The sequence below is a fragment of the Lathyrus oleraceus genome, chromosome 5 (assembly GCF_024323335.1).
Source record: "Lathyrus oleraceus cultivar Zhongwan6 chromosome 5, CAAS_Psat_ZW6_1.0, whole genome shotgun sequence".
Lineage (NCBI taxonomy): Eukaryota > Viridiplantae > Streptophyta > Magnoliopsida > Fabales > Fabaceae > Lathyrus > Lathyrus oleraceus.
Genome location: NC_066583.1, coordinates 47,479,383 through 47,493,388, shown reverse-complemented (window position 1 = coordinate 47,493,388; position 14,006 = coordinate 47,479,383). Strand labels below are relative to the sequence as shown.

The following is a 14,006-nucleotide window of genomic DNA, read 5'->3' as shown; positions in this document are numbered from 1 at the left end:
TAGTTTGTAAAGATGGAACAATTTTCTTTTTTTTAGAATCTAAACGACTAACAATCAGAAGACCGGTTACTTGTGATTCAAACCATGGTTTTATGCACCACACATAATATTAAGTTTCATAATATTTGTTGTCGTGTGATACCCGTGCAACTTAAAAGGACATCCAAATTTTCTTGCTCCTGTGTCATAACATTTCAATTTCCGGATAAGTTCTTTATACTTACCATTTCTTTCAAATTTAATTGTAGTAAACATTTATCTTTTATCTAAACTAGAATCAGACCTTCCGATTATTATCCCAAAACTTAATTTCGCAACTTCCACATAGGCCCATTAAAACATAGATTGTGTAACCTAAACTCATATTCACTGGTAATTCTTTTCCAACATCAATGTGTATACCACCTAGTTTGGATCATTCGACACACCATTCAGATGCATCATACCTTCAACCATTGAAAACAAAGAGAGTTTAAACAACCATTCATAACGTATGAAAGTTACAATCCGAAGGCATGTCATATGATTCTGGATGATACTATTTAGATGATTTCGAGAATGGATAAAAAACTCAAATAATTATCCAATATTAAGAGATACATATGTATAATTTGTGTAATTTAAGACAATTATTATGTTTATGGTGTTGAAATATAACTATGTTATATGTTATATGATTTTTATGAAACTGTAATACGTTGTAGATATTATCATTCAAATACATTATTTTCTTTCTCAACCACATCATTCCAAATAAATAACAAAATAATTTATATTAAAAACATGTGTCCTAATACCACTATACGAATTAGAGAACACTGTTCAAACACACTAAATATTGTTGCATCCAAATTGTATATTATGCGAACGAGACAGTTTTAATAAAAAAAAAGAAAAACTCTAAAATTTAGGACAAATATATAAGGTATAATCAAACAGTTTTCTAAAATATTTATAGATTTTTTTTTCTCAATGAACATGTCATTCATTCATATTCCCCACACAAAAAAAAACAATTATTTACCACTGTCGGTGTTTAAGATACATCGTACATTGCGCTTGACCGACCTTTTCAAACTGCAAATAAAAATTCATAACTGTACATATAAAAAAATGGATAATTCAGAATCCAAATATTCTGTCACCACTTATAAAAGCAGTCCCTTCTTTTCAACTTATGCAGATGCTCTTATTCACTCTTTTAACTCAAGAATCCCAAACAGTTTTCGCATTACTTTTCATACACAAACAAACAGACAAGAAAGCATGTCTTCTACTTCTCTCAACAAAAACAACAACAAGGCAACAAAACGACGGAGCGACGTTTCAAATGAAAAACAAGTCGAGGTTGGTGCCGAGGAAGATGAAGAGTCAGTGATGAGTGTGACGAGTCAGTTGTCGATGAAACCGATTGAGAACTGTAAGAATCTTAACAAAGAAGTGGTTCTTCGACGAATTCGTCACCGGAAAAGGATGAACAAGGTGCGAGCTGCTGTTGGAGGCATATTTAGAGGTTCTTCAAAGGATACTGGCGATGGCGGTGAGGGAAGTGTTCAGCAAAAGAGATGGGTGGATGATGCATTTGCTGCCTTGTAAATTAGTAGTACTAATCTTAGTTATTTTTGTCTAAGTATTTAGATTTTTCGTAATGCTGTTACTCTTTGGTTTAGGTGTGATTTATGTGTATGTATTTTAGTGGGAAATCTATTAATCAATAACTAGTTTTTACAGCTTTTCCAAGAAGCTATGATAGTATTAGTAATTTTAAGTTAAACATTAATATCACAAGCAGGTTTGCCCGAGAGGTTAAGGGGGAAGACTTAAGATCTTCTGCATTTCAATGCGCGTGGGTTCGAACCCCACAGCCTGCATTATATTTTTTAATATACATTTTAAGATGTTCACCTTTGCATGTTTTAATGCTACTATTCACTTAATTATAAGAAGAAAGATAAATAAACTTTACTTCAATATGATTCAGTTTTTTAAAAAACTGATTCAATATTATTAATTTGATAAATTTTCATTTTTTTTAATTTTAGTACAAAAACTCACTTAACTCCTCACACTAAATTAAATGAATGATATGTTAAAAATAATTAGTTTTTATTTATAAAATTTAAAATATTTGTTCTTCTTCTTATACTTCTTCCATCTCAAATTTTAAGTGCAACATTTGGTTGTGTATTTTTTTAAACAATAATTAGTTGAGTTAATTTTAATGATGAAATTAATATTAATAATTATAATTAGTGAAATAATTAAATAAAATAAATTTAATCAATAAAAATATAATAGAAAAAAAATAATAAATATTTATTGATATTCTAAATTGTCAAAAAAATTCTAAATAAAAAAAATGTAAATTTTTATATGAGAGAAGAGAGTAATTGTGATCAAATGGGTACTCTTTATGTTTGTCATTGGATTATTCTTTGGGTTCATCTTTCTGTTTGTATTTGTTGTTATATTTGTGTTTCCTGTAACTTTTTGTGTTTATCTTTCATGTTTGTGTATATATGTTTGTATTTGTGTTATTGTTTATCTATTAATATAAATTAAATAAATGATATATTAAAAATAATTAGTTTTTATTTATAATAGTGATCAAATTTAAAATATTTGTTCTTCTTCTTATACTTCTTTCATCTCAAATTTTAAGTAAAACATTTGGGTTGTGTAATATTTTAAACAATAATTAATTGAGTTAACTTTAATGATGAAATTAATATTAATAATTATAATTATAATTAGTGAAATAGTTAAATAAAAGAAATTTAATCAATAAAAATATAATAGAAAAAAATAATAAATATTTATTGATATTCAAAATTGCCAAAAAAAATTATATAAAAAAAATGTGAATTTTTATGAGAGGAGAGACTAATTGTGATCAAATGAGTATTATTTATGTTTGTCATTGGGTTACTCTTTGGGTTCATCTTTCTGTTTGTATTTGTTTTTATATTTGTGTTTATGTATGTGTTTATCTTTCTGCTTATGTTTGTGTATCTATGTTTGTGTTTGTGTTATTGTTTATCTATTAATATTTATGTTTTCGACATATTCGCAGCAAGGATAAGCAAAGTCCTTTTAGAAGATTACAACAAAAGAAATGTGAAAAATATATATAAAAACTTATCACAAATGGTTTGTCCTTACCAATAACAATGAGCACTTGAATTTCGTCTTTGCTGGTGCAAATGTAAGTTTTCATAAGTCTTCTTTTGTAACGTGTATTTAAAAATAGGTTGTTGACACTCATGGATTATTTGTGTAAAATCAGCTAATGTTATATATATATATATATATATATATATATATATATATATATATATATATATATATATATATATATATATATACTTTTTAGGTTTTCAATTAGTTCATTGTTTATTTCTATTAATGATAACAAATATACACTCTTTATTTTCAAGGGACTGATATTCATGTTGTAATATCGATTGCATTGGAGACGGCGTTCAATTCAGATTTATTCATAAACAACGCCTACACTGTTACAAACTTTCTCCCTTAAACAAATGATCTAATGTTCAAAACTTCCAAACATAAGTTTCTGATCAAATTTACTGGTGGAACCACTATGTCAGATATAAACAAACATGAAATCCATGCAAAAAATATATTCAAACCTTTTATCGATATCTTATCTGAAAAATGGAAGAAAGATTTCTTAATAGATTATATATTATCAATAATTGTATTTTATTATATATTTGTGTTTATTCAATCATTGCAACTCATGTATTTAACACCATCTTTATATCAAATGTTATTGGCATGGTTTAAGAAATCACTTTTAACTACTATTGACAACAAGAAACAACAAGTGAACTTGAACATTGCATGAAAAGACAATGGTTCGTGAAAAAGTATATCCTAATAGGATGTAATTGATTACAAAAATGTGGTATTCAATTACCTAATTTTAATTTGAGAAAAAATACACTTTTAGCCTCGTGTAATCGATTTCAAATATATGACAATCAAATACCACTGTGTTTTTACTTTTTTTTATGTTGAAAACAAGTTGAAGCAACCTGTAATCGATTACACATATATGGAAATCAATTACCACTATGTTTTAACCTGGAAACATGTTGGAGCATCATGTAACTGATTACACATATAAGGTAAATATCACTGTCTAGCCTTTTGAAAACTCAATTTATGACACATGTTTCAATGGTTTTTACCTTTTTTTTAATGTGGAAATAAGTCATATTTTAATTATATGAGTTCTATGAGCCTTTTTAAGTGATATTTGAACTTTGAAATGATCTATTAAAGATAAAAGCAATTTATTAAAGACTTTTAACCTTAACTTATTGATTTTTCAATTTTCTTTTGATCTTTCATTGTTTTCATATTTTTCTTCTTTGTTGATATTGTTGTCTTCATAAAAACCTAGTAAAGTTCATAAGAAAGATCTTATTTACAATCCTTCCTTTCTACTGATGACAAACTATATCGATTAAATTTTTTTGTTAAATATTTATTACCCCCTATCTTGTATATCTCCCCATTTATTTTGTAATGTAGGCTTTGGTATCTTGCAATAAGACGAACAAAAACACAACATACATTTTCCCCCCTTTTGACATTATCAAAAATAATAAAAATAATAAAATCAAAGGCAAAATAATATAGGAAAAGATACATCATGACAATTAAAGTGTTTATATGACGTGACACAAAACCATACATTATGACAGTCTTTATGATGCTAATTGAAATTGTTAATCTATTCAATTTATCTTCAAAATTGAAATTTTAACCACACGGGTACCATGTGATTTTCTTGTGCCTTAAGCAACCAATATTTATATTAGAAAGTTAGCATTTGATTTTCAAGCACACCTACACAAGAAAATCAATATTTATTTGTAGGTTCCCAATAGTCTTTGGGTCCTTTTAGGTTAATTTCTTTCTAAATTCACACATATTTACCACTAGGTGCACCAAATTTCTAATGTAGCAAGTGTTAGGGGTATAGTTTATGATATTACAATAAAAACAAGTATATCATTATTGTTATATATCTTTCTAGGTTGTATATTATAGCACACCTTTCTTGATTTAGTAATATTGTAAGTATTTCTTCCACTAGATTTACATTGTAAGAATAACCTACTCCACTTTTATTATTAGCATGTATTTGTTTACTTAACAACATGTTCAAATTCTTTGTACCTTTTTCATAGTTGTTTATAACTTGATTTAATTCAACAATCTTAGATTCAAGAGATTTAGATTTATCACATGTTAAACAATCAATTTGAGCATCTAATTTATGTTTAACTTAATCTAACTCATCTTACATGCTTTTAGATTTATTTTATTGGAATGTGATACTCTTCTTTTGTTTAGCATACAATCTATAAATCTTTAGACATTCGTCATGCAAATCATTAAAAGAATCTTGTAATTCATCATAATAAAGTTTATTACTTGAGTTAAAATTATTAACCTTGTCATAATAGAAGTGATGTGAAACCATCAAAGATGTATGTGATTGTTCTTCATTTTCAGAATTTGAGGTTGTGCTAACATCATTGTCATCTCAAGCGATATATATGCTCTTTTTGGCTCTATATCCTTCTTGTTTTGAATAAAATGACACTCACTCTTAAAATATCCTAGTTTTTCACATTCAAAGTAAGTGAATTTTTGTCTTGAACTTGATGTTTAATCATTTCTTACAAAATTATTACTTGATCTGATTTCATAGCCTTGCTTCTTTTTAGAAATTTATCAAAATTCTTTTCTGGGGCTTCTATATTTCATCATACTTTTCACTATCATATTTAGATTATTTTTCTTGATAAGTATCATAATCTTTGCATTTAGTCTTTAATGCAATTCATCTTGAAATTGTGTTCATTGGGGGACAAATGTCGAACACGATGTCTTAGACAACTGGTTCGACAAGTTGAATCAGAATCACCATAAATAATACAGATTAAGTTGTACAAGATGATGAAGCAATAAAGAACACAACAATTGGTAACCCAATTTGATGCAAACATCACCTACGTCTAAAAGGTTGAACCCAAGAAAGGAAATTCACTATTGGTAGCTTAGTACAATTACTCTTACAAGCAACAACAAATCCTATGTTGTTCAATATATCTTCCTAACACTACCCAATGACTTTCTATTTAGGACTCTCCCTAAAAATGAGAAACCATCCCACTTTCTCTCAATCACTAAATCCTAGTGATTTGTGTTTGACCCAATTATCAATGTCGAATATTACAACTCAACTAGACAAATCTTTTATGCTAAGTTGCTGAAACATGGAGGTGTACATAAAAATGTTGAATATACACCTCAACTAGACAAACCTTCTATGCTAAGTTACTGAAACATAGAGGTGTACATAAAATAACAAGGACTCTTCTAAAATCTAGAACTCTAAAGTCTTCAATGTGAATGCTTTCTTTCTAATGTAGGCTTGAGCTCCTTATATAGCATAATAAATCTGGGATTTTCCCCTTAGATATTAGCGTTAATTTTGTCTAGAATTAATGCATAATCTATTGGATATTATTTGTTCCATAAATATCTCTAACACGATATGATTTATTTCAATTTAATCTCAATTTTAAATATTCATTTAAATCTGAATCAAACATCAGCCAGTTGTCAAACAAATCACTTAATCATATTGCTAAATCAATTAGCAATAAAATCTGATCCAATCTTTGACCAGAAAGTTTTCCAAAACACAACAGGAAGAACTTGTTGCGTAAGACCCATATGTCGTATCAATATGTTGTGACATCTCATCCATCATGTGTCCCCTCTGCACCTCCATATAGCTTAAGCAAACTAGATTAATCTCGAACACTTTGGACACTTCTCTATGTTATTGTTTTACAAAATGTATTCAATCCAAAATGAACAACAATCTCCCCCTTTTGTCAAATTATGCAAAACAATTCTTCAAGATATATCACTTATTTAGACCATAATAAGTGACAAACTTTAAATCATACAATCATCAACAGTCTTCCAAATATCAGAGATAAGCTTAGCAGTGGAAAATTAGTAGCATTCGTCATAAATGTCACACAAAACAACGCTCTAGAATCAATCAGACAGACATGCAATCATTCATAACTTAGTCATGCATGACACTCAGTCAACTCATAGTTAGTAGCATGCAATCCTACTAACTAACAATTATCAGAATGCAATCATTCACATATTTGGTCATGCATAATACAAACAATTAGTAGCTAATATTAGGAAATGCAAAATTCTACTAACACAAAAGCTCACATAAAAAGGGCCAAATGTCTTGCCCGATGTTGCACCATGTGAGCACCACATTAGCACTTTCCCAGATGGTTAATTCTAAACAAGTACATGTGTTATCTCGTTAACACCAATATTACTCCCACTCTTCAAAGAAATCCCTAAATTAAGACAATCTTATTATAAGTATGGACCAACTTTACCTTCCTTCCGATATGTTTGGTGGCTCTTAAAGCCATTGGTTTGATGTATATGCCTTTTAAAGTTAACTTAGCCAAGATGTTTTTGATTCCATAGATGACTTGATCTCTTCATTCATTTATTCAAAAGACTCTAATGCAAATGTTTAGTTGGGATTCATGTATCTAAACGCGTTGATGTGAATATTAGAACTCCCAACCAATAACTTTGAGAGATAGATTTAAAATGATATTTGTCTCAACATTTTGAAGTAAGTCAAGCCCCTTTAAAATACTGTAAATTAAGTTAAGACAAAACTCATTTCCCATGAAACTCTATTAACTACTTAGCAACACGAAGTTATGAATAAAATGGTTGATAATATTAAGGAGATTTACCAAATTAATCTTGAGTTGGATAAAGATAAAAAATCATAAGTTGAAAAGTGATTAGGATGTCGAACGTCATCTCCATGATGTATCTTCTACCAAGTTCAAGATAGAGGTTTAGAAAGAAAAATTTGATGCTTGTTCTAAACCAGAACTCAAATCAAAGAAGGAAACTTTCAAACTCAAAAAACAATTGAGGAAATTCGAGATTGAGAAGAAAAATATAAGTTTGAACCAGTAATTGATCTAAAAACGTCTCAAGGTTGATTTTTTAGAGATGGTTGACCAGGTTGCTCAATCCGAGATAAAATGTTTTTGTATGCATGCCTCGCACGTGGCTTTGCTTAAACGAAAGTTGTCTTAATTGTCTAAAAACTTATTTAGCAAGTCTTTGGGACGAATATTGTTTCACTTCGATCATGTTGTTCTCTTTAGTGTTCGATTATATGTCATTCGAGCATATCTTCCTTTGAATATGACATGTTTAGGAAGTCTTTGGGATGAATATTACTTCACTTCGGCTACGATGTACTCTTCGGTCTCCAACTATATGTCCTTCGAGCATATCTTCCTTTAAAATTGACTTGTTCCTGCTTCGAAACTATAACTTACTCGTTTTCTTCAAAATATTTTCACAACTCATCGAAAGGTCTTTCAAATCTTTGAATTTCAAATATAACTCTTCTTATATTCACGAGTCATGCATGGGAAAATGACGCGAAACTATTTCAATAATCGAACATGAAGAGGACTTTAATTCATTATCATCTATCAACTTACTTCTTCCTCTTCCATTATTTAATTTAGTCAATGTCATGAAACTATTCCATTATGAGTAAAGTATGGAGTGTTGGGGAGAGTTCTCTCATGCTAAAATGCTTATATTTATCTTGAAAAAATGTCTCAATTTGCATATACAATTCATTTCCAAAATCTTTACCAAATAAGATATTCTTTCAAATTTCAAATGAAAAAAAGGACATCCTTGTCTCCTGAAAATTCCTCAACTTTCCTTCCCAAGTCACTTAAGACTTCATAAATTTCTCCTGAATTCAAACAACACTTATCGTCAGCAACAAACTTGTGGATGGTTTGATCAATTTCAATGAAACTCCAAGCAGAAACAATCACCACTCCCCTGTCTTTCATCATTTTTCTTACCTCAGAAACACCTTCCCACTTACCCATATTGGCATACATGTTCGCGAGAAGGACGTACCTACCACTATGTTGAGGCTCAAACTCTATCAAATACTTGCCAACTGTCTGTCCCAATTCAAAATAACCATGCATCAAACACCCATTAAGCAAAGGCCCCCATATAGCTCCATCAGGTTCAATATGCATATTTCTAATGAAACTTAAGGCCTTTATTACTTGTCCACTTCGAGCCAAAACATCAACCACACATCCATAGTGTTCAATGGATGGTGTTATGCCATATTTTTCAGTCATAATTCCGAATGACCGCAACGCTACACCCAACATATTTTTATGATTGCAAGCTGTGAGAACTCCAATGAAAGTAACTTCATTAGGTTTTTTCCAACCTTCTCCATATTTTCAAATAGTTTCAGAGCCATCAAATTTTTCCCATTAATAGCTAAACCCAAAATCATAGCACTCCAAGTAGCAACATCTTTAACAGGCATTTTGTCAAACACTTGCACTGCACTTTTTACCCATCCACATTTCATGTAAAAATCAATCAAAGCAGTTCTAAGTTCAAGTTCATATTCCAAACCATTTTCCTCAACATAAGAATGAATCCATTTCCCTTCTTCAAAAGCACCCACCATGGTACACGCATTAAGAACACTCACAAAAAGTGATCCATTGGGTCTCACACGTGCATAACCCTTGTTCTTCTTCAATTCACGAAAAAGTTCAATTCCCTCGCTGAAAAACCGTTCTTAACATACCCAGAAACCATAGCACTATACGATGCATCATTTTATTGTGGCATTTCGTCAAACAATTCCCTCGCATCATTAACCAACCCGCAACTGCAATAGCTACTCACGAGACTCGTCCAACAAACCACTTTTCTGTTAGAACTTTCATCGAACATGTTACGGGCAAGGTGTATCGCTCCGTGTTTTGAAAACACATTGATAACAGAGCTCACGAAATACACGTCAGATGAATTCCCCATTTTCATTGACAGAGTGAAGACTTGCTCTAGATAGGAAAGTGTAACACATGCTTTTACAAGCACGGTGAAAGTGTTTGAATTGGGGCGAATGTTAGTGTTGAGCATCTTGGTGAAGATTGAGAGTGATTTGTGGAATTGCGAGTTTGTTGTGTAAGAGGTGATGATGGAGTTGTAATCGAAGAGATTGGGATTGGGGATGTGGGTGAAAAGGGTTTCTGCATAGCGAAAATTTCCGCGTGGTGAGAAAGAGCAGAAGGCTAAGATTCTGTTGGAGATGTAGGAGAAACGAGTGAGGTTGTTGGTGATGGTGTGAGCATGGATTTGTTTCATTTCTTTCATGGTTAGGTTTTGCCATTGTTGTAAGAGATGAAGACATGGACTGTGTCTGGTTGAGCTCATTACCTCACAACACCCACCATAGGATGTTGCTCAAGCAACGTTTTTTAATATAGAAACGTTGTTGAATTAAAGAACTCTGTTATACCAACAATTATTCAAATAACTCCGACACGATGGCTTTAAAAATAACAAAGACACTGGAAAACGATCGATATTGTTACTCTTATTAACTTCTTTCGATTGGTTTGCATGAAATTGTTGAGAGAGAAAGATAATATTTCGGTTCCACTATTTTTTTTTAAATCTTGGCAACTTACAAAATAAATTGAGTCATGTTCCATGTATACCCTTTGCCTAATTGCTATACACTCGCATAAATAAAATTTGAGTGGATATTTTTCTTTCACTTAAACCACTCCGCTTGTTTGAAAGAACGTTCTATTCCACTTTAACCACTTCATTCTTACATGTCTTATGCTTTAGAAATATTCGACTATTATGAAATAAATGAGCTAAGCTCATACATTATCAATAGACATCGGTCCACTCATCTATTGTCACATAAGATACATATAGAGAATTTAAACGAAGATAGGTGAAGCAGGAGATATGTCAAATCATAAAGGTGATCTCGTCGTGTCATCCTACATTTTCGACGATGAATCACCCAAAATGTTGCATAGTGGATTGGGGTGATGAAAGTCATAGTCGAGATGTTAGTCTCAAGGAATGGCATGCTTCTTTAGGCATATAACTCTATGTTTTCAACGATGATTCATCCATCACTTTGTTTAATAAAACGTGATCCACAAATCATACCTAAGACTATAGCCTTAATATCGTGCTTGTTTAGTTAGGTCAGATGAAACTATATATAGCTAGCTCTAAGGCAAGGTCATGTATTACTTCACCTAAGGATTTATTGCTTAGCATATTACAAGTATGATCACTATTATTGTACTCACCACAAAGAATTTTACATTGATAACTTAACAAAAGCGAAGGAAAATTCATTCTATCTTATGCTCCTACGAGGACAGAGTTACAAAAAGACAATGCATAGAATACAAAAACAATAAGAACAAAAGTAAACTTCTAATTTTCCTGAATAGGAGTTGTTTTCTCATTAGAATCATTTACACGTGAGATCTTCCCCTCTATGAGGAGCATGCCCTTTTCCTCTTCGACCATGCCCTTCTCTTCCACCATGTTTGGTTAGGAACTAAATATGAAAAATGAGATGGTGAAGTCGTATACTGATGCAATAGATAAGTACTTCTGATGCGACAAAGGGGCAAACTTAAAAAATTAGTGCTCAAATTCCCTAGTTAGTGGGAGAAATTAGAAGTAATGTGTGAGTGATAAAGGACTAGAATACCTAAAATGACATGATTTGCCCTGATATATCAAGAGTGGTTAAAATTGTTCATGTGTGACGCAACGTGATATGTGGAGAAGTGTCAGATTGAATCAGATAGTGATAGACGCGTTGGTGTGTAGAATTATCTGCTTTTGGTTAAAACAAAGGTCTACATGTTATGAGCACCTTTCAACTTGAGGTATGCTCTTGGACCTTTTTCTACGGGCTCTACATACGGCCCAAAACACACCTTATCCATAAGATTCCCATCACCAATGACCTTGAAAAGACTAACCTTTCTCAAACAGTGTTTTAAAACCCGACCTGACCTGGCCGTTCGGACCGGTCAGACTGTGAACTAGAGGGTATGGCGAACTGAATAGGTCAAGGGACTGAATATTCAATCGATTAAGTGAAAATCGGTGTGACCGAACCGATTAAATAGTCAAACCAATAAACTAATGGGTTTGTTTGAATTAAGGGTTTGCACTTTTTTTACTAACACATTTTGTAAGGAGTGATAAAAGTCCAAAATTGAAACATCTCCTCCCTCGTGTCTCAACTCAAAATATGAGACTTTTAGAGTCTTAAGAATCTACCTCTTATTCATTAATCCACCTCAAACTCTTCACTCTCATAATCAATCTCCTTCCTTGTTATATGACTAGTTCTTATTATTTAATTTTGTTATTATTGTTGAATTCACTACTCTCATTTGCATTATTGTTATCGTTATTCAATTTTAATGTTACATTTTTGTTTTGCATTTAACATTTGTCATTTGATTTGGTAATTTTGCTTAAGGTTTAAGACTCATTATTTTGGTTTTGTTTGATGTTAATATTTGTACTTATGATAATTTTGGATACGAAATGATAATTAAATATTAATAATTTTATGTTACCGCCTATTAGAAAAGAATTTATATTTACTTTATATGAACTTGATAATTGGAAATTTTGAGCTTTATAATCATAATTTTATGTCAATTAATATTTTTTTTATTATTTTTATATATTGGATAAACAACCATGCGGTCCGACCAGTGACCCAATGATCCAGTACCTTAATTGGAATGATCACCGGTCTAGGATTTAGAACATTACTCCAAAACTCAAGTCGGGGTATAAAAATGATATTTTTATTTTTCCATCTCGGAACTTTGCTTTAATTCAAGGACGTCATGTTGGTGTAAGCCCTAGAGGCCAATACTTTTGGTACTTGTATCGAATTATTTATTAATAATAAAAGGCATTTTCTTTATTATGTTTGATTAATAAAGTCGCTAGAATAGTTAGTTCGTTTAATGTATCAAGTATGACTTAATCATGAGATTACATTAAACATAAGGACACTATTCTTAAAGTATCCATAGTTGAGCTTTATTGTGAAGTGGGATAACATTAAAGCATTAAGACTATTATGTTTGTAGACTGATGATCACATCTCATGGATCATGGATAAAGAGTTATCAAATCTTAAACATAGGTATGAATATTAAGAGTAATATTTATACCGGATTGACCCGCTATGAGAATACTATATAGAAAGTTATGCAAAGTGTCATAAGTTATTCTCATGGTGATAATGGTGTATGCCACTCTTCGACCTGAAACCACTATAGACCCTAGATGTAGAGTCGAGTACTTTGTTGCTGATCCAACATTATCCGTAACTGGATAACCATAAAGACAGTTGATGGGTACTCCACGAAGCATGCTGAGGGACATGAGTGACCTAGATGGAATTTGCCCATCCCGCGTAACAGGATAAATGTCTATGGACCCAATATTGAACTGGACAAGGATGACACGGTCTATACCTTGTGTGCAATATAGACATAAGAGCAAAGGGATAATTATACACATAATTATTATCACCGGAGGTTTTGTCAGATCACATGACATTTTCGTGTCTTGGGTAGCAGTGATGTGTTGCTAGATACCCCTTACTGTTTATTATGTTAAATGCGTGATTTAATATAATTGCCAACGTTGCGAAAACCTACAGGGTCACACACAAAGGACGGATTAATGAGAAATAGAGTAACTAAGGAACACCGTAAGGTACGGTGCACTTAAGTGGAATACGAAATATGGTAAGGTACCACACACTTAAGTGATTTTGGGCATATTATAAGATATGGGCCAAAATACACTTAAGTGGGCTTTTTAGCTTGAAGCCCACACAAGTGGTTCTATAAATAGAACCCTTGGGTAGAAGCATTGTCACTCAGACTAACACTCAAGTGAACTCTAATTGGAATTTTGTTTCCCTCTCTCTCTCACTCAAAGCCTTC

At 31.4% G+C, this 14,006-nt stretch overlaps 1 non-coding gene and 1 pseudogene across 1 annotated transcript; one reads left to right on the top strand and one right to left on the bottom strand.

Moving 5' to 3' along the window:
• Positions 1–1,788: 1,788 nt before the first annotated feature.
• On the top strand, positions 1,789–1,871 carry TRNAL-UAA (transfer RNA leucine (anticodon UAA)). Its single transcript has one exon. It is a non-coding gene; the product is annotated as a tRNA-Leu (tRNA).
• Positions 1,872–8,816: 6,945 nt separating this feature from the next.
• On the bottom strand, positions 8,817–10,407 carry LOC127078652 (pentatricopeptide repeat-containing protein At5g06540-like; annotated as a pseudogene).
• Positions 10,408–14,006: the final 3,599 nt, after the last annotated feature.